This window comes from Symsagittifera roscoffensis, chromosome 6, assembly GCF_963678635.1.
Source record: "Symsagittifera roscoffensis chromosome 6, txSymRosc1.1, whole genome shotgun sequence".
Lineage (NCBI taxonomy): Eukaryota > Metazoa > Xenacoelomorpha > Acoela > Convolutidae > Symsagittifera > Symsagittifera roscoffensis.
This window is the reverse complement of record NC_087067.1, coordinates 37,271,621-37,294,042: the sequence shown is the minus strand read 5'-3', so window position 1 is coordinate 37,294,042 and position 22,422 is coordinate 37,271,621. Positions and strand designations below refer to the sequence as shown.

At 36.7% G+C, this 22,422-nt stretch overlaps 1 protein-coding gene across 1 annotated transcript in view; it reads right to left on the bottom strand.

Moving 5' to 3' along the window:
* Nucleotides 1–22,422, bottom strand: part of LOC134848411 (TBC1 domain family member 25-like) — a 548,746-nt gene that overhangs the window by 46,443 nt on the left and 479,881 nt on the right. The window lies entirely within an intron of this gene.

Below are 22,422 nucleotides of genomic sequence, written 5' to 3'. Positions count from 1 at the left end.
TGATAAGGAATAGGCGGATTTTCAGACTAAAGGCTGGGTCAGATATTAAAAACACCGAGGTCTTCCATAGACTAAATTGAAAATAAAGGACGCGTAAGCGACAGAATCAACACAGCTAACCAGTCAACTCAGTACAATAGAATTTGTAACAAAAAATTGACGTTTTTTTTTCAAAGGTATACTTTTGCTTATACCAAAAGAAACGTGGCTAAGAAATGTTTGGTTTGCAGCTTTTTTTCAATAATCAGATTCACATCTGTTTAATCACAGTTTAAAGCGGCCAGCCAATAAATTGTAATCTGAATCGAATTGATCAAAAAAAGTGTTGTACGTTTGGAGCGAGCGCAAATTCAGTAATATGCTAACGTTGGAGAGTTAGAGATACTAGATGAAAAAAAGATGTTCGGGACTTTGTTCATTAAAAAGACTCAAAAGTTGTAGTCTGTCGTGAACCTGGTGTGATCAAAAAGCTGACGATTCTCGTCGTAAATGAATTTTTCTCTTCGAGCCTGAAGCTGTAAATGAATGCGGACGCATCGAAAGCCGGGGTCAAACGAATGAATTTATGGTCAAAGAATTATCTAATACGGCGGTTTATTATGGGTTTTGCCTTTGTGAATTTTAAAAGTTACCAATAAACGAGGAAGCCAACAGAAGGTACATTTTGACAATTTCAGGACCATGCCTTTTTTTTAGCTCAAAAAGTACAGACGCCAAATTATCAGTACTTATTGGTGAAATTTTGTTGTGAAAATCAATTTCTTATTTGGTTCAAAAATTGCTATTTGTATTCAAAAATTAAATGTTAATTTAAATCAGAATGTTGATATTTTTTCTTCGAATACAGTTGATATACATAATTCAATCGATTTAATTTGATTTTTTGATTGTGGTAAATAGTATTTATCTCCTGGTATGTGGTGTGAATATTGAACATAGATATCGCGTTTGAATAATTGATGGCAAGGGAATGTTAGCTGACCTTTAAGTGCTCATCAATAACCCATTTTGCGCACAATACTTCAAAGTGGCCTGTAGTTCAAACAGGTGCACATGTCACACACAAAGTGCGGCTGAAGCAGTAAAAAGGACATCGAATTCTGTTCTCACGATGCCATCTCAGAGTCAAAGTCAAAGTCAAACGAACAAACATACATACATGGATTGAGTCTTGTAATTATGTTTTTATATGCATGACGTGATGAAAATTGTCTGTCTACACAATAAGAAAACAAGACTGCTCGTATCAGGCGGACGTTCTGAATATCCCGACTGCCCATTAAGTCTTTTGAGTAGTATTAGACAAATAGATTAAATCTTTGAGAAAAAATTGGATTGTTTTTTTTTTTAAACTGACCAGGACACGCTAAATAAAGCACAGAGATAAATTTTTAGCAGATACTAACAATTGATTTAGAACAAAGTATGCCTCAAATCAAATTGGATTGAGTTCTAAATTCTTTCTGAAAATCGAGGACAATTATTGGGGCAGTACAACAGTGCCCAAAAAAAATTATTTCATCAATGCCGAAAAAAATTAGTTCAACAGTGCCGAAAATCTGAACAAATTTCAACATATTAAGTGAGGCAATCCAAAACTAAACTTTTGAGCGAGAAAATTTGCAATTTGAACGTTTTCGCGCCAAAATAATATTGTTAATATTGGGTGGCGTCCCCTCATGCTTGAAGGACCGAATGCTTGAAATTTATTTAAGCTTACTCTCAGTCAATCAGAATTGAGTATTCAAAATCTCAAAGTTAATCGTGAAAATCTCAATAATAGAAAATAAATCCAGACCATTAGTGTTAATACTGACCGATTAGATAACAAGCAGATGACTTTTCACGACTAAAAAATTCTTATGAACTTGAACTCATAAATCTTGATGTTTGGCTGAATAGTATTGCGGTTGTAACCCGCAATTTGTAATATTTTTGATTACTTTCCAATGATTTAAAACATTTTCTGTTAATATTGACTTCGACTTTGTGAGAAAGGCAGTTAGCCAATAGGAACACTTAGCGATTTTGATTTGTTGAAACTTTTCAAGCATTCCGTCCTTCAAGCATGAGAACCCTCCCATTAAATTTGCAGTTGCAGACATTTTGGCGGCAAAATTGGAGTGATCTTCTTTGATAATTAGCGTCAGTAAATTTTGCGTTCTTTAGAAAATGCGTTTAAGTTATTCTGAAATGTTTCCGCCTTTTTCGGCACTGTTGTACTTCGGCACTGTTGAACGCACCACATTATTTGGTAACGCAATTTTGTCGGTAAAACAAATGTGTCGCGGAATCCGCAAAAAGTATTATACTACCTATTATGCTAGCGAACATAGGGTCAATAATTTCAAGTGGGTTTCGATTTTGTCAGTAGGATCTGCAAGTTCGGTTAGTGTTTTCCGCATTTCTAAGAGAATTCGACAACTTCTTTGTTGATTCTTCAAAAATACCCAAACGGCTATATGCTCAGTTGTAAAATAGTGTAGAAATGTGAATTTGAATAAAAAGCAGGAGCGGAATTTACATGGCTAGCACCTACAGGTAAACGCGCCATCGGGCGCAATTATAATGTTCTGACAAAACTGGACAAGATGACTGAAAAAATTAGTCAGATTTTTTAAATTTCCTTTTTTCAAATATTTAACGGGCCTTCTACTGGGCCTACAGATCATCCATCCTACAAGGTTGCCAATTAAAAAATTTAACAAAAAGTTTTCTTGAATCTTTTTCTAGTTTTTTGTAATAGTTTTGCTATTTTTTCCAAACTTTACAACGTATCATGAACTTTCCGGCAGATTACAATACATTGTAGTAGTTCAGACGTTCGGTATTGCTATGTAAGACCTCAACTTTGAAAGTAAATGTAGGAGAGACCTGAATTTAAATGCCTATTTTTGCTTTCAAATTTTGGTAAAAGCATGAAATTAGAAACATAGGAATGTCAAAAAATCAGAAAAAAATATTTCCGCTGTTTTTCTGCTGTTCGATCCTTCATACTACCCAAGGGGAAACTCATTTTGATCAGAATCAATTACTTTATTTTTTTTTCAAATTTAGATGACCATCTGAAAAAAAAAATTTTTATTATTCTCGAAAACAGAAATTAATCTCAAACAATTTATACCATCATACCATATTCCTTTGGCACTATTTAAAAAATCTGCTTCACCAAAGCCTAAAAAATTACTGAAAAAGAGATACTTGAAAAAATCACTTTTTTGGGTCGCTGGGAAAAGGCAAAAAATGTCCAAAACGCATCTTAAAAAACCATCGCAAAACGGTCCTTGTCAACTGCCGTTATTTCCAAACTTTAGCATGAAAAAATAGGAAAATCCAACGAAGAGTTTTCCAGAAAGTGACTAATATAAAAAAAATTAATATGTAAAAATGGCAAAACATCAAACTTTCCAAGGGGGCCCCTACCCCTCTCAATGGGTTTTCTATATCGTCATGAGCACGCGCCCATCAAGGGCACAAAGTCTTAGTATTTGTGTTTTGAGCCCTGAAAGCATTTTTGATTAGCTAGAACAAAATCATGGATTACATTTTCAACTACTAAATTGTTAGGTTATGATCATTAAAAAGAAATTCTGTAGGGTTTTTTTATAAATGGTCTACTCCAATATAAAGAAAAAAATTATTGGTTTATCTAAAATGCTGAAACACAATTTTTGAACTTTTTTCTTTATTAATCAAGTGATGCCTTTTTTTTCTAACTACCGGCGGTGAATTTTATCTCAATAGCTGATGGTGACTCTCTGAAAATTTATGGTGACTTGTTTGATTGCTGGTGGTGAGTGTCATCCTAATCACTGATGACTTTTAAGCTAATTGCTAGTATATTAAAATAAATTGCCGATACACACCTGTTGACAAAAGATACTCTGCCGTTACTTTAACCATGTAATAGTTTGTTACTGCATTCCGCTAACAAATTTCAGATTTCACTAACCAAATGTGAATTCCTCTATCACAATACGGATTACGCGACGTGCTTATAACTTGCTATCGATTCCGCAACGGATCTAGAGTCCGCAATTTTTCTTGTGGAATCCTCAATTTTTTCCTGTGGAACCCCCAATTTTCGTTTCTTAAGCAACCATTTGGAGTTGCGCCATAGTTTAGTCAATTTCACTAGATTTTTCAACAGCAAAACGATCAAGAAATATAAATTCGTTGCGGTTTCGACTAAAATCATATTGTTACGGAATTCAAAAAACACTAAAAGCACAATTCGACATTTGACTTGTTGCGTAAAATGCATATCTAAGCTGCATGTTGACTTATGACTAAGAACATTTGTATATGGTAAAAGAGCTTCAAAATTAGTCTATAAATCATGCTGAGGTTTTTACTAAGAGGCAACGATATACTTCGTAAAATCAACGGAAAACGGCAAAAAGAAAACCCCAGTACCAGTGTTGAACTGTAGTGTAGTACTAATTTAAACTAGGCGGCTTGTATCAAGGCGAGGCCCTGAATGTTCTGACTACCTTTTAAGGTCTATGAAGCAGCATGGAATAAAAAAAATTGAAAAGAGTAAAACTTAAAAGTTTGAGATTTTTTGTGAAAATTATCCCCACACACGCCATATAAAGTACAAAGTGATAGATTCCGCTCCTATTAGCAAATCAATTATGGCAAATAAGCTTCCTTCAATCAATTTGGAACAATTTCTAAGGCGGAACAAGACTGCTCGTATATCAGGGCAAAGCCCTGAATTTTCCAACTGTTTCCTTATTTCATATCGAATAGTTTTTGGGAAAAGAAAACATTGAAATCCTGTAATTTTTGGACAAATTCAAATTGTAAATTTTTGAGTCGTACGAAATTAATAAGACCAACTAGCTATCCTCAATTCAATTTGAAACAATTTTGTTATGCGGGATAACTCGCCACGCATAAGTAAATCGCATTACGCTCTCAGCAATACGAATAATTTCTTCAAAGCGCGCATATTTTAGTCCAAAACATGGCAAATTCGGCAATTTTCAAACTTACAGAAGTTGACATAAAATAATCGGAGGAAAAATATCTTTTTACATTTGAACTCAGGAAATCGATATCACCAATGGGATATAAATGTTTTTTTTTGTCGAAAACTAAATATTGATTCGATCGGTGAATATTGACTGAATAAAAAAACCACACCGAAAGTCGGAACAATCAATCTCAGTTAGGCGTTAATAGCGCAAAATATCGCGCGTTAATTAACTCGAATTGACCAAAATGGCAACTTTTAAACCCTCATAGAAATGATCGTAGCTAAAATGTCGTTTCCAATAAAAGCTCAAAAAAACAATACTTTTTAAACAAAAATTAGAAAAAAATTGTTAAAAAGGGCTAGTTCAAAAGTCGAAATTTGTCTGAAGAAAAAAAAACCCAGCCCGAGCACAAATATTCCGTTACTTTCGGTACGAAAGTCGGAACAGCAAGACTGCTCGTATCAGGGCGAAGCCCGGAATATTCCGACTGCCTTTTAAGGTCTACTGAGCAGTAAATACATGAAAAAAAAAAATATAAAAAAAATAAAAAGTGTTTTTTTTAATCAATTTGAGATTGTTGAGAAAATCCTCTCCCCACAGGCCATATTAAGTACAAAGTGATAGCTTCCGCTGCTAGTAACCAATGAATTATGGCAAATTAGCGTCCTACAGCTAAATTGAAGTTATTTGTAAGACGGATTAAATCTCCGCTTACGCGTTAATAGCGCGAAACATATCGCGCGTTAATTATCCAAATTTAATTAATCCCAATATTTATCCCAATATACATATGTACATAGCTTTTTTGCATTCTCAAATTTCAGAAAAAGAAAGGATTATTTATGCTTGTTGGCTTTTTTATTTTAGTCAATTTTCGAATTCTCAACCGAGCGTTTTTTACAAATGGTTAGAGATGAAAATAGTGTTGTTCAGTGCTCAAACTAAAACAAAAATCACTTGTTACATTTTTTGTAAAGCTATGGGGTATTGATCACTTAGGGATAATGATCGCGCAATATGTTGCGTCTTTTTTAAAAACATATAGGCGGCGGATGAAAGATTTCCAAATTGAACTGAGGCAAACCTTTTGATCTTTTTCATTACAAGTGAGAAGCGTAATACAACACTTTTTTGCCGTTTTAAGTGTGCGTTGGGATAAAAGGACAAAACATATAGGGGATAAAACAAATAAAGTTGTGAAAAAATATATTTTTGTGATTTTTGTATAAATAGTCGTAAAAGGCAATTGGGAAACTCGAAGCTTTGATTTATATATTAGAGGTCTTGTTCCTACTCTGCTCGCCCGGGTACACTTTGCTTTTCTCGGAAATAAGATTCAAGCCTAAATAAAATAAGAGCCAAAGCCTAAATAAAATGAAGTTCTAAAATCTAAATACACAAATGCCGGTGAGTTTCGGGATATACTACCAGCAATCCCGTATTTCCAATGCTTGTAACCAATTTCAGTAAAATATTTCTGGAACACTCTGTTTTTTTTTCTAAAAAAAAATTGTACCCTAGCCTGTGTTGGGTCAGTAAATCGATGAACCAGAAAAATTTTTACTCGAAACAAGTTTCGATTTTCGCCAGACTGAATATGTCATATTATAAAAAATCTCAGCACACGTAAGAAACCCTAAAAAATATTTGCCTCACTAATTAAATAAAGCAGTAATTATGCGCATTATCTGTTTACTGAGCTAGTCTGCCAATTTTACTTTTCTGATTCATCGAGTTACTGGCCCAACACAGGCTATGGTAAGTTTTTTTAATTCAACAGTAGCGTTCCAAAAATTTTTTACTAAATTTGGTTAAATACATTGAAAATACGGGATTGATGGTAGTATATCCCAAAACTCACCGGTATTCGTGTAATTAGATTTTAGAATTTTGTTTTATATAATCTTTTTCGAATCCTATTGCAGAGAAAAGCTTATTGGATCTGGGCTAGAGTAGGAACAAGACCGCTCTTATAAAAGTCAAAGCTCTGAGTTTTCACAATGCACTTTAGGGCCATCTTAGCAAAAATCACAAAATTAATTTTTCCACAATTTTTTCTATTTTTTCCCTATACAATTGTAATTTTATCCCAACACACATTTCAGACCCCAACAAAGGGTTGCATTACGCTTCTCACATTGTAATGAAAACAATCAATTAATTTGCCTTCAATTTGGAACTATTTTATCCGCCGCCTACATGTTTTACAAAAAACGCAACATATTGCGCAATCAGTATCCCTAATTGACCAATGTAGCAATTTTCAAAACCGCATAGCTTTACAAAAAAATGAAACAAGTGAGTTTTGTTTGAGGTTGAGCACCAAACAACACTATCTCTATCTTTCACTATCTGTAAATAACGTCAGTTAAAAATTTGGAAGTTGACTGAATTTCAAAAACACCACAAGCATAAATAATCCTTTCTATTTCGAAATCTATATAACAGACAAATTATAGCCATAAATTTTCTAAGGTCTCTTTATTCCTTTTTAGTCTGAATTAAATTTACTATGTTGAGATTATTCAGATTCACAGAATTCAAAAATTTCAATCACTGCATGGAAAATATCGCAAGTTATACCACAGCAGTCTACAAGGCATGGGAACGCTTCAATTACAGGATCGAGACACTCGAAAACGGAGCAGAGGGTTTCGCAGCAGTCGCAACAGTCGCAACATGCCCAGTTCTCGCTGCAACATGCGACACACACTACTGTGCCCTCGTCACCTTCATCTTCACGGTTTTCTTTTTTGCCGTCATCATCGCCTGTGTCTAAACATTTTTAAAAATAATTGTTAATAGTATCTCGCACGAAAAATCTCTGGAGAATAAATCACTGAGTCTCAAGTGACCTGTACTTTCAGAAAAAAATTATTTAAATTCATTCCGAATAAAAAGCATTCTAGAGCCATTCTAGACGAGTTTGCGTGTGAAACGTCAAATGTGAAACTCTGTCATCTTCAAAACCAATAAAAACCAAAAATATATATAAAGTATGCAGTTTTACCGACAAATATGATAAAAAGTTTTACCCTGCTTCTTATTGTCTTCTTTGTCTGCCTTTTCGTTCGCGCTTTTTGTGTTATTTTCACCACTTTTTCTGTTATGATCTATGGGCGCAACTTTGCTTGTTCTTCGTCCTTTGTTCATTTTTCCATCTGCTCCAGTATCTGGCTTTGTGCTAGGTTGACTTGTTGTTGGTGGTTCATCTGGACTTTTTCCAAAATCAGCCATTGCTTGCTCAAATACAGCATTCATTTTGCTTTTTTATCGAAATTGTTTTTTCACACAATTTGATCGTTTAGATAAAGTGATCGTATTTGAAGATTTGATAGATGACCCACTTTTGATAAACTGTTGAAAAGAGCTAGATACTTGAACAAATAGAACTGGACACACATTGCTATGTATGGAAAGTATAATTTGAAGAAAATGCGACGGTTTCTATGTATCGCGTTAGAAAAAGATTTATGCTTCTAGTCGGCTCTTTGTGTTCCAAAAACAGTACTTCGAGTCGAAGAAAAATGAAGAACATCTCTAGCTAGCTGCTAAAACAGTCTTTAGTTATTATTATGTCATAAGACAATCATGAGCTATTTTTATACATCAAGCAAAAGTAAAAAGTTTCTCATTAGTTAAAACACATTTTCTTCAAAATAAACGGTCCCTCAAACCGAAACGTAAAAAACAATACAATAATAAAATTAGCTACTTAAAAAACTGCTAAAAATAAGATGAAATAGTTGCTTAATAGTTGCTAAAAAATAATAGCAAAAATGGCTGCTGAAACAGTTTCCGGCACCAAAAAAAATTGAAATGAACCCGACTGTTGCTTTTGTTACGAATCTTCAGATAATTTTTGTTCTCACGAAAAATTTCTAGCAGAGCTACAGAGATCTAAAATTACTCGACAGAGTTACTACCGCAAACTATTGAGTTGAACGAACTTTTACCGTAAAAAAATGCATTTTATTGCCTAAAAAGTTGATACAAATCGGTTCGGATGGTTTTTTGTTATTCAAATAAACCGATCAAACTTTCACATAAGCCGATCAAAACACAATTGGTTTTACTCAACTATTGCTTTCGTTTTGAAAATTAAGCAAAATTTTGTTATCAAGAAAAATCTCCAACCGCTTGCAGAGAGCCAAACTCACCTATGGAGAGTTGTTGCCGCAACTTATTGAGCCTAAGGGAATCTTTTTTGATTTTTGCAATCCAAAGAGTTCCCTCGCCAATGAACAGAAATCTTTCGACCACCCTCAATCACCGATAGCCGACTCTAACCGATATCCGGTGATACTCGGCTCTAAATTTCGTATAAAGTCCTACCCTCTGTTGGCAAGCTCGCAACACGGTAATTACTTTCAGCAGCGTGCTTGAACTGAACTCGTCGGAGCCCTCCACTAAGGCATTAATAAGATCTTGTTTGCCTTTAAAATTAGCTCTCGTGGTACTTTCAATTTCTCCTTGCGCCGAGTCAACTAATATACCCAAAATTGGCTATTTTTTTTTTCATTAAGACTAACTTGTAAAGCTAGTACATGTCAGTATGCGTTCTTGTCAGTATAAAGACGAGAACTGCATATGGAAACGCCCAAGCATTGAAGGGTGTATAGTACATACTCGGCCACATCAAAGAGGAAGAAATTTTGCAAAAGAAGGTTTTAAATTGATTTTATAACTGATTCGATCGCAATTTTATTAGGCTCGTTTGTGACTGCTGTAGCTTACTTGTAGATGCTCGTAGCACTAAAACCGACTTGACCCATCAAAGTAAGCTTTTGGAACTTTCAGCTGTCCTTTTTTGCTTTGCTACAAGAAACTTTTTGTGCTAATATATCACCCACTTCGGAAACAACCACAACCAAAAAATAACAAAAAAATTCGATTCCGGCAGCAAAAACTATGGGTTTGTAAGGATTGTTTCTAAGCTAACCCCTAGCATATTATTGCTAACTGAGCATATGTCTGTTGTAAAAAGTTCTGCCTGAAAGTACCTGTTTGAAGTATCGATTAAATCTCTGTGTTTCAGAACAAACTTCATGATTGAAATTGGGTTTTCCTGAGCGTTTCCTAATAGAGAAAGGCCAAATGTGAGTTTCCAATTAGTTTTTTAAATCATGGTGAATTCATTAATCAACCAACCTTTCGTTTAAATTGAGCCCGAGCTAAAATGCAATTGTTCTCAAACTATTCAAGGACTCTGATCGACAGATGCTCCAGCTGTTCCCGAGGAAGGATACCGATGGCTGGGCTGTGCCCAAAAATAATGAAGCTGTTCTTACGGTCTGGTGCTGAAATTTTTTAGTTCACGAGGTCCAAAACCACAAACCAGAGTTTTCCGATCCATACAATCTGAATCCGGATTCAATCGATCCACACGGTCTGAACCAGATTCCTGCGGTCCATACGGCCTGAAACCGGATTCATTCGGTCCACACGGACTGAATCCGGAATAATTCGGTCCACACGGACTGAATCCGGATTAATTCGGTCCATACGGCCTGAATCCGGATTCATTCGGTCCACACGGACTGAATCCGGATTCATTCGGTCCACACGGACTGAATCCGGATTAATTCGGTCCACACGGACTGAATCCGGATTAATTCGGTCCACACGGACTGAATCCGGATTAATTCGGTCCATACGGCCTGAAACAGGATTCATTCGGTCCACACGGACTGAATCCGGATTAATTCGGTCCACACGGACTGAATCCGGATTAATTCGGTCCATACGGCCTGAAACCGGATTCATTCGGTCCACACGGTCTGAGTCCGGATTAAGTCGGTCCACACGGACTGAATCCGGATTAATTCGGTCCACACGGACTGAATCCGGATTAATTCGGTCCACACGGACTGAATCCGGATTAATTCGGTCCATACGGCCTGAAACCGGATTCATTCGGTCCACACAGTCTGAGTCCGGATTAATTCGGTCCACACGGACTGAATCCGGATTCATTCGGTCCACACGGCCTGAAACCGGATTCATTCGGTCCACACGGACTGAATCCGGATTAATTCGGTCCACACGGACTGAATCCGGATTAATTCGGTCCACACGGACTGAATCCGGATTAATTCGGTCCATACGGCCTGAAACCGGATTCATTCGATCCACACGGTCTGAGTCCGGATTAAATCGGTCCACACGGACTGAATCGGGATTAATTCGGTCCATACGGCCTGAAACCGGATTCATTCGGTCCACACGGACTGAAACCGGATTCATTCGGTCCACACGGACTGAATCCGGATTAATTCGGTCCACACGGACTGAATCCGGATTAATTCGGTCCATACGGCCTGAAACCGGATTCATTCGGTCCACACGGACTGAATCCGGATTAATTCGGTCCACACGGACTGAATCCGGATTAATTCGGTCCATACGGCCTGAAACCGGATTCATCGGTCCACACGGTCTGAGTCCGGATTAATTCGGTCCACACGGACTGAATCCGGATTAATTCGGTCCACACGGACTGAATCCGGATTAATTCGGTCCACACGGACTGAATCCGGATTAATTCGGTCCATACGGCCTGAAACCGGATTCATTCGGTCCACACGGACTGAATCCGGATTAATTCGGTCCACACGGACTGAATCCGGATTAATTCGGTCCACACGGACTGAATCCGGATTAATTCGGTCCATACGGCCTGAAACCGGATTCATTCGGTCCACACGGACTGAATCCGGATTAATTCGGTCCACACGGACTGAATCCGGATTAATTCGGTCCATACGGCCTGAAACCGGATTCATTCGGTCCACACGGACTGAATCCGGATTAATTCGGTCCACACGGACTGAATCCGGATTAATTCGGTCCATACGGCCTGAAACCGGATTCATCGGTCCACACGGTCTGAGTCCGGATTAATTCGGTCCACACGGACTGAATCCGGATTAATTCGGTCCACACGGACTGAATCCGGATTAATTCGGTCCACACGGACTGAATCCGGATTAATTCGGTCCATACGGCCTGAAACCGGATTCATTCGGTCCACACGGACTGAATCCGGATTAATTCGGTCCACACGGACTGAATCCGGATTAATTCGGTCCACACGGACTGAATCCGGATTAATTCGGTCCATACGGCCTGAAACCGGATTCATCGGTCCACACGGTCTGAGTCCGGATTAATTCGGTCCACACGGACTGAATCCGGATTAATTCGGTCCATACGGCCTGAAACCGGATTCATTCGGTCCACACGGACTGAATCCGGATTAATTCGGTCCACACGGACTGAATCCGGATTAATTCGGTCCATACGGCCTGAAACCGGATTCATTCGGTCCACACGGACTGAATCCGGATTAATTCGGTCCACACGGACTGAATCCGGATTAATTCGGTCCATACGGCCTGAAACCGGATTCATCGGTCCACACGGTCTGAGTCCGGATTAATTCGGTCCACACGGACTGAATCCGGATTAATTCGGTCCACACGGACTGAATCCGGATTAATTCGGTCCACACGGACTGAATCCGGATTAATTCGGTCCATACGGCCTGAAACCGGATTCATTCGGTCCACACGGACTGAATCCGGATTAATTCGGTCCACACGGACTGAATCCGGATTAATTCGGTCCATACGGCCTGAAACCGGATTCATCGGTCCACACGGTCTGAGTCCGGATTAATTCGGTCCACACGGACTGAATCCGGATTAATTCGGTCCACACGGACTGAATCCGGATTAATTCGGTCCACACGGACTGAATCCGGATTAATTCGGTCCATACGGCCTGAAACCGGATTCATTCGGTCCACACGGACTGAATCCGGATTAATTCGGTCCACACGGACTGAATCCGGATTAATTCGGTCCACACGGACTGAATCCGGATTAATTCGGTCCATACGGCCTGAAACCGGATTCATTCGGTCCACACGGACTGAATCCGGATTAATTCGGTCCACACGGACTGAATCCGGATTAATTCGGTCCATACGGCCTGAAACCGGATTCATTCGGTCCACACGGACTGAATCCGGATTCATTCGGTCCACACGGACTGAATCCGGATTAATTCGGTCCACACGGACTGAATCCGGATTAATTCGGTCCATACGGCCTGAAACCGGATTCATCGGTCCACACGGTCTGAGTCCGGATTAATTCGGTCCACACGGACTGAATCCGGATTAATTCGGTCCATACGGCCTGAAACCGGATTCGTTCGGTCCACACGGACTGAATCCGGATTAATTCGGTCCACACGGACTGAATCCGGATTAATTCGGTCCACACGGACTGAATCCGGATTCATTCGGTCCACACGGTCTGAGTCCGGATTTCTTCGGTCCACACGGTCTTAAAACGGATTCACTCAGTTAGTAGCGTGCCGAGGAGGGGGAAGGGGGTGGAAAGAGCGACCCCCTCCATCCTCAATTCTGACTTCCAAAATTTTCCAAATGGTCCCCTCTTTGATATAATTTTCTCGATGAAAAACCTCAAAATGTTCCAAAAAGTGCCTGAAAACGCCTTTTTTAGCCTGTTTTTTTTTTTAAATTTGCCTGCGGCGTAAAAAACTTTTAAGAAAAATGGTCCTTTTACTATTTAAGGAGAGCTGGGAAAACCAAATTGGTCGACCTAAAAAAAGTCTCAAAAAACCGCGCCCAAGAAAAATTTCTGCGCACGCCACTGCACTCAGTCCACACGGTCTGAACATAGTATTTTCTGGTCCACACGGTCTGGACATGCTAAATTCTGGTCCACCCGCTATGAACATAAAACCACTACCTCAACACGGGTTGCATTATCTTTTGAATGAATATGCTTGACCTTTATTTTGGAAGCGCCGAATGTATGCGTCGAATATGCTATACCTATGATTCACTGATATTGTGATATTTGTAATCTCTGATGGATCTATTTTTAACAACAACTCTTTTTTACAGTTTGACTGTGCCAGACTTAAGTTTTAATTTTCCTCGTAGTTTTTGCTGCATGAAGCCGGACGTCGAATTAAAATTAAACCTTCTCTCCTAATGCACTTGGGATGCAAAGCTAGCCAGATTCTTGCAAAGGAAACCAAGTTTTTATCCTGCAAAAATGAAAAACAGTGAACTAAAAATGCGAAAATGATTTTAAAAAAAATTTGCAATAGAATGTAAGAAAAAAGCAGGAACAATGTATATTCAAGAGTAAAGCAAAAAAGACCGTTCGTATCAAGGCGAAGCCTTGAAAGTTTCATCTGCTTCCTAGGGTTTAAATGGAGCAGTGATCGCAATAAGAAACTGTTCAATCTTTCAAAAATTGAATTGATAAAAAAAAATCAGCTCTTTTTTCTTTTCTCCCCCACCTGCAAATTTTTCCATCTACATTTGTTGACCACATTGTCCGATTGTAATGAAAGTTTACATAAGGACTAATAAAGCCACCTCAAACATATTTGGTTTTCATACTCAACCTCGTAAAACCACTCGTTACACATATTTATTGAAGCTCGTGTGAGGTGGGGGGGGGAAGGAAAAAGAGCCAAAAAATCTTTCATAAGTTGAGCTTGATTTAACAATACCTTTCGTATGATACAAAACATTTTGTCGAAAATTGAAGCTAGAAAAAAAAAACGAAATTGGCCTGTAGAAAAAACATGGCAAGCACAAACGTTCTGTCTCATTCTTCGAAATTCATATGAACAATGCAAGAAAAATCTAATCAAATAATGCAAAAACAGAAGACTACTAGTATATATGGACAAAACTTTAAGTGTTCTGACTGCACAAAGAGGCTAATTTAAAAAGTTTTTTAGTTGAAAAGTTGACAAAAAAATTGCAAGAAAATTACAAGTGTAAAAAGAGCGGAAAATACTGATCGTTAGTTATACTAAATTGGCCAAATTGAAAGTTACAATTCCCCATAATTTAATGAAAAATCAAAAGTGATTTTGAACTTTGATTTCCGTACAACGTATTGGTCTAGATACTATGAAAAAATTTCAGCCAAAAACGCTAAGTTATGTTAGAGAGTCAAAAAATTAACGTTGTTGTGTCGCAACACTTGTATTACAACAACGCAATACAAGATAGTGAAAAAACAGAAAAGCTAGTCGAAATTTTTTTTGCCAATTAAATTCTTTTTGACAGTTAAGTTTAACACAGAAGCAAAGCGGAGCAAAAACACAATCATTCGATGCAGCAAAACCATAAATAAAACATGAGTCGGAGAAAACTGCAAAAAATGTTCGAAAAATAGGTGAACCATATTTTCAAAAGTCGATCCATGAACGGTACCAAGGGCTCGGCTAAAGCTTGAGGTCCGTGTTTAATGTTTTGAATTTTTGATACGAATGCAGGACAAAAAGTATAATTTGAAAAAAAAGAACTTTGCCCAAAACTTAATTGTTTCTCACCTGTGCGGAACTATAGCTACGTTTCTCACAAATCTTCACAGAAAATCTTCAAACTTGCTTATAGACATGGAAGTGCTTTTGTTGCAAAAAGGTACAACTCAAGGCGGGCCTGAAAGTATGCCAAGGTATGGTATAGCTCTGTTACCTCTCATTAAACCTCTAAGACCTTGTTACTCTGTTACTCCTAGACCTTATTAAGCAATTTCGGTATGGCGATGTCTCTGCTGCAGGTGGAAAACTTGAACAACTGAAGTCATGGTGGGAAGCATAGAAAGAACTTGGACAGGAGTATGGGTTTTTCCCAAATGCATCCAAGACTCAGCTTATTGTTAAACATGATCACTTGGATTTTGCAGAGCGTGATTTCTCTGGAATGGGTATAACAATTTTAACAAAGAACACAAGTATTTGGGTTCTCTGTTAAAATATTCTCAAAAAGTCAGATGGGTAGATAAGTGAACTTGAGATTTTATCCAACATCGCTGAGACGCAGCCAAGCTGCGCATATTTTGCAGCTTTTACGCATAGTTTCATTCCGAAGTAGAGTTACTTGATGAGAGTTATCGACTGCAGCCAAGTTGAAATTAAAGGTAATTTCACCAAACTCGAAGTTGTCTGGTAGAGTATCACCAGGAGATATTGAAATGTTTGTGCTCGAGCTTTCGGCAAGACTGGGTGGTTTGAAAATCATCCATTCAGAAACCGACGCCGCTCAGAAAACCAAAGACTCCGTAATGAAAAATTTTTGTCGAGCGATACTGATGTAGACAAAGTTACAAGTAGGCAGAAATGGAAATCTACAGAACAACAGAAGGACAACGAACGGCGCGCCCAAAGAAAGAAAGATTTTATGTTGCAGTTGCTTGTCATTACTCCATACTCGGAAAAATTTGAACTGGCTGACGAAAGAGGCGCGTCAAACTGGCTCACAACGTTGCCGTTCGAAGAACATTGTTTTTGCCTGAGTAAAGCAGCGTTTCGGGATGCATTGCATTGTGCTTGCAACATAATTGGCCGCTGATAGATGTCCCTTCTCGCTTGTGGGAACAAGTTATCGGTTGAACATTGCGCAGGCTTCCCAGCTGTTCGGCATAACGAAGTTAGAGACATCACAGCAAAAATGTTGAGTGAAGTTTGCTCTTGTGTTGAACTCGAACCTCATTAGTTTCTGGCGGATTTTTGGCTTTGAGAACATCAATAAGTGGCGACGAAGTGCGTCTTGATTATTCAATTCATGTAGTCTGGGGAGGCAGGTTTGAGAAGGCAATCTTTGAAGTAAAAATATTCAATCCTTGCACCAAATCTAATTCTGATCTTCTGGCAAAGTGTACAGGAAGCAGGAAGTGGAAAAAAATGCTATGAGATGGGTATCTGACAAGTTGAAAAAATTTCAATCATCACTCTTGTTCTTTTGTGCACGAGTGGAATGGGCAAACCAGGTATTACAAAAGTCTTGCTTCAATGAGCAGTCAGAAGAAACAAATCACTTTGTATTGTCAAGTGTGTTGTTGCTTTTGATGTCGTGTTGCTTTTGCGGTTCTCAGATCTTCGATCTTGTGTATTCGTGAATCTCGTTCATGATATCGAAAAACGACATCAGATTGTGTTGAGCAAAGAATTCTGAAGCGCGCTCGATGGAAATCAGTTAAATTGCGAAGATGTTTCCTTTAATGAAATCTATTAACTGTTTTAGTTTGTTCGAGGATGAACACTTTATTTTCAGATGACTGGAAAATTAACTGATTTTACCAATATATAAGTGAAATTGAAAAAAGATACTATTTGAGAAAAAAATCCTTTCTCCACTTTCTCCAAATAATAGGGAAGAGAGGAACATTGAGATTTTGGAACTTTCTGAAGACATGAAAATTCTCTTACAAAACGTTAAAGAGTAGCCGCTTCTCTCGGAAAAATTATTTGAGCAAGCGTTTCATTCAGTTGAAATGTTCATCTCAGATTTGGTAGAGTATTTTTTAAAAGTTTCTGAAAACAACCAAAAATGAAAATCTTGACTACCGGAATTCTGTAATTTTTTTTCTGCTAGAAACATTTTGTGGCTAGCCAAAATGACAGGAATCCAAAAATCGAGTTTTTTGATTGAACATTAAACCTGCAATTTGGCGCGGTAAATTTCGAGTAGCGTCAAAAAGCTTTCGAACAACAGTCAAAGTTTCAAAGAAGGTCACAGCTTTTTCCGAAAAAAATCCACTTGTAAGTTATAAAAGTAAGCTTCCAATAAGTTGTTGTGTTGACTAAACCTATGATATCAGATTTTCCAGGATACTTATCAAGAGAATTCTAGAGCAACGGTCTACAAATCAGAAAAGCTGATATTTCAGAGAATCATAGCTTTTTGTTTTAACAAAATTGGCTTTAAACGCTTAAGCAGAAGAAATTCACTCAACGCATGTGGAATTTTGGTGGAAGTTCAGTTACACAACCCGCTCTTTAGATTGAACTAAAAATTTCTGATCTGTGATGGTATTATTAGGTACATACCATAAAACTTAGGAAAAATTGCTCAAAATAATTAAAAATTGACTTTTCCGAGGATAATAACTTTGTGTGAAAAAAATTGCGAGTATCCGCATATGCCAAAGAGCTGACCCGCTGGCCATTAGTTATCTTCCCTGAACCCACAACCTCAGGTTTGGGAAATTATTCTTCGGGAAAATTAAGAAGATTCAAAAAACAATTAAAAAAAAAGAAAATATTTCACTATTCCGAGGGATAGAATTTTATCTGTAAAAAAGCTTTGACGTAGCACTTTTTTGAGTGGAGTTAATCATCACTTTTTAAAACAAATTTTCAGAGTTTTTTGTTTAGTTCTTGCGAAAGTGAAAAAATAAGGAAAAAATCGGTCGAAGCCAATAGACAAAAGGGTGAATCAAAAACAGACCAGGAGAATATGCAGGCACAAATAAGTTTAAGCAATCTTTCTGTATAACTTTTTTTTTAAATCGAAGGAGGGTTCTCATAGAAAAAAACTACAATTTTTTGCGAGACAAAATTTTAAAATGTTTTTAATACAAATTTTTTCTTTAGGTTTTGTAAAACTTCTCAAAAAACAAAAAACCAATCCCCTACATTTACCTAATTTATAATAACTAACTTTAAACTTTCGAAAAAACTGATAAAAACCTTCGAGGTGGAGTTAAGGTCGACAATTTTTGAGCAGACGCCAGTTGAGCCAAAAAAAAACTGATTATGTAAAAGCATTAAAATGTTTCAAGTACTCCCTTGAAACTAGCCTATAGAAACTAGTAACCATCCAGTAATTCAAATTGAATTTTCAATAAATTGAGCATGTCAGCATCATAAGTGGGTCAACTGATTTTGTTAAACTAGTTGTTAACTCAAAAAAGTCTACATTCAGATTTGAAAGCGCTTGCTAATCGCAAGCGTAAAAGGCAAGGTAATGACTAAAGAAAAAAGCTGTGGGCCACATTAATCTTTTTTTTTTACTATAGAAAATTCTATCGTTTTGGATTTCATGTTTCGCAAATTCTTCTATTTTTGTTTCGACCGAGTTTTTAGCTTTTTTTCAATTCTCCAGGCAAAATCAGTGTCACACATATACAAAGTAATGGGCCGAGTGATATACATAATGAAACCTATTAAGTGATAAAACGAAAGTTAAAAATTGTTCAAAACTTTCTCAGTGTCGAAAAAAACGGTTAAAAAATAGTTGATTTCTATCAGTATAATTGTACGCGAATGAAGCGAGCAAGTAGGTGCTTTGAAAAAAGTTTTCGAACTAAATAAAAAAACTTTTCCAGGAACCTTACATTTGAAAGTTTTGTTTTTTCATTCAATTTTGTGGCATGTGGCGCTCCAGTAACTATTTTGTCTAGCAATCAAATTATGCTCGTTCAAATCTTTTGTCTTTTACGGTGAGCTCTTGTGAGTGATTCATAGCTTAATGGGAACTGGTAATATGCTCTGTTGTCAACCGGAATATTTAATTTTTGGGTTAGCTTGAATGAAAAAAAAATAATAATTTTTTATTCAGATTTCTACACAGAAGCGAAGTTGTGCTTCGCAAGCATTTGCGAGAACACGACCAAAATGCAGCTCTATCAAGTGAAAAAAAAAGTAGAAATAAGCCTCGAAATATCAAAAATTCGGTATAAGTGGGCTTCGAATCTGCGACCTAACTAATTTGAGTCTCGGGCACTAACATTCAGCCACGGATGCTTAAAACCATCAAAAACTAGCCACCAACAACTCAGCATCATATATGCTAACCAATTTCAATTCAATGCAGCAAAAGTAGCATCAAATACAAAAAGATACAATTTTGCATGTAATGAAATAAATGGAAGGGACAAAGCCAAATTATGTATGGTTTATGCATTCCGAAAAAGTTTGTGAGATACTTTGAAATGAAAAACTTCTGAAATCGAGTTTTCATCATTGGTCTGCTGTTCGAAACTAATAACTTTTTTCGGTTCATTTGATGAATTAAAAACGTATAACTTTTTTACTTATCAAATGTTGAAGCAAATATGACATTATACTGCTACAGCAGTCTACCGTTCGAAGTCCCACCAAATTAGCACTTTTCTTTGCGACTTGGATTAAAAAAGTTCGTACTAATACACTCGCTTCGCAACTGTAACGGCAACTGTTGTGAAATATGCCATAATAATTTGTTAAACCAAACTTTTTTAGTTTGCTCATCCTAAAATTTAAAACCTATAAATATTGAAAAAAAAATATCTGATTGAAGTTCTCTATTTTTCCCCAATATTTCAAGATCGACAATTTTAGAGAACAAGATTATCAGATTATTTTTTTTGCATTTTTTTGAAACTCTTGTTTTTGGACACTGAACTATTTCACATTTTTGTTTCACACATCTGCTTCACACATCTGCTTGCTTAATTGGTAGGCGCAATTCATTTTTTAGCCAAGCAAACTGAGTTGATCCTTAAACAAAAGTCAAACCTCAAAAAAAAATTGTTCATAAAAAAAATCTTTCGAATTTTGAAGTTAAATTATTTGGGCATGAAGATTTTTTTAGTCTTTTTTTTTGAACATAGCCAGCTGACAATTGGAAAAGAGTAATGGACGCACATAAACAGAAACAAAACTAACTTATTTCTTTAAGAGCAGACTTGTAAACGGGCCGCCATAATTGAGGCCCGGCCCGATATATCTCAAGTCGAACCCGTTGGCGGCCCGATAAACAGGGAATTTATCAAATATCGGCCCGTTGGGGCTCGTTGCTGCTTTTTTGGTAAAAAAAATTTTTTTTTCAAAACAATTTTAATTAATTGTTTTACTTATTTATAAAGACCTTTTTTAAAAGCCATGGAAACCATTTCAATTGCCTCAACTGTTGTAGGCGAAAGATTTTGTGCTCGTGTCACGTCGAATTTGTTTCTGCAGTGAATCGGCAGTGAACGTAGTAGTCATGTCGTTTAGCACACTGCAATCTGTACAGTGCGCACTGAAACATAACATTGGTTAGTCAATAAAGGTAAGGCCCGTTGGGGCCCGTTGACAAAAGTGAAAACCTCGGCCCGGCCCGGCCCGTTGACAAGTATGTTTAAGAGTCTCATCATTCAAGTTCGATCAAAATGGCCTTAAATCTTTTTGAAATTCTGGAAATTTATATTTGACAATTTAAAAAAATAAACAATCCCAATTTGAGAAAACTGGATCAATACGTTAGATTTGATTTCGCTGGGCAATCTGATAATTAAATTCCAATTTCGAAACAAGAAATCGATCAAATTTTACTTTTGTTGGAATAGAGTTATGTACGCAAATAAAAGAATAAAGAGTAAATAAACAGAAAAAAAACTAATTTGTTTTTTTTAAGTAGCCGTTGATGTTGAAAAGAAATGGCCCTAAACTACTTTGAAATTCTAGAACTATTTATAATTGACTATTTAAAAAAAATTAAAAAAACCCAATTTTAGAAAACTGGATCAATACGTTAGATTTGATTTCGCTGGGTAGCCTGATAATTAAATTCCAATTTCGAAAAAAGAAATCGATCAGATTTTACTTTTGTTGGAATAGAGTTATGTACGCAAATAAAAGAATAAAGAGTAAATAAACAGAAAAAAAACTAATTTGTTTTTTTAAAGTAGCCGTTGATGTTCAAAAGAAATGGCCCTAAACTTCTTTGAAATTCTAGAACTGTTTATAATTGACTATTTAAAAAAAATAAAAAAAACCCAATTTTAGAAAACTGGATCAATACGTTAGATTTGATTTCGCTGGGTAACCTGATAATTAAATTCCAATTTCGAAACAAGAAATCGATCAGATTTTACTTTTGTTGGAATAGAGTTATGTACGCAAATATAAGAATAAAGAGTAAATAAACAGAAAAAAAAACTAATTTTGTTTTAAATGTCAGACTTTGAAGTTCGATAAAAATGGCCCTAAATCTTTTTGAGATTCTAGAAATTTATAATTGACAATTTTAAAAATAAATAAACCCAATTTTAGAAAACTAGATCAATACGTTAGATTTGATTTCTCTGGTTAATCTGATAATTAAATTGCACTTTCGAAACCAGAAATCGATCACATTTGTTGTGAATTTTGCACTTTTGCTAGTGGAGTTCGCTTTGGTTTTAACAATAGAAATGCAGTGAACTTGGAAAAATTTAAGTCAAACACGAAAAATCAAAATTAAGCCCGTAAAAAATCACAAGAACTATATAAAAGTCTTCAATGCGTTCATTACACAAAAAAAAACTTCAAATTTCCTTTTTCAAAATAAGAAGCATATGGGTTTAAAGCCTTTCTGAACTTCAGGAACAATATATCTTCTGAGTCTTCAATACGTTCATTGCCTTTTTTAAATTTGCAAAACGACTCGTCACAGCGGGAAAAACTTTTGATTAAGCGTTTTGATCAATAATAGCAATGTTCAGACCAAAAGATTGCGTCGTTAGGACTTTCGTTTGTTCTCAAAAAATTCTTTTCGATTGTACATCAATGACAAATCCTCTTACTTTTGACAGAATCTGGCTTTTAGTCGGTAGGTTATCATGCGTCATTGAAAATCCTCCGATTA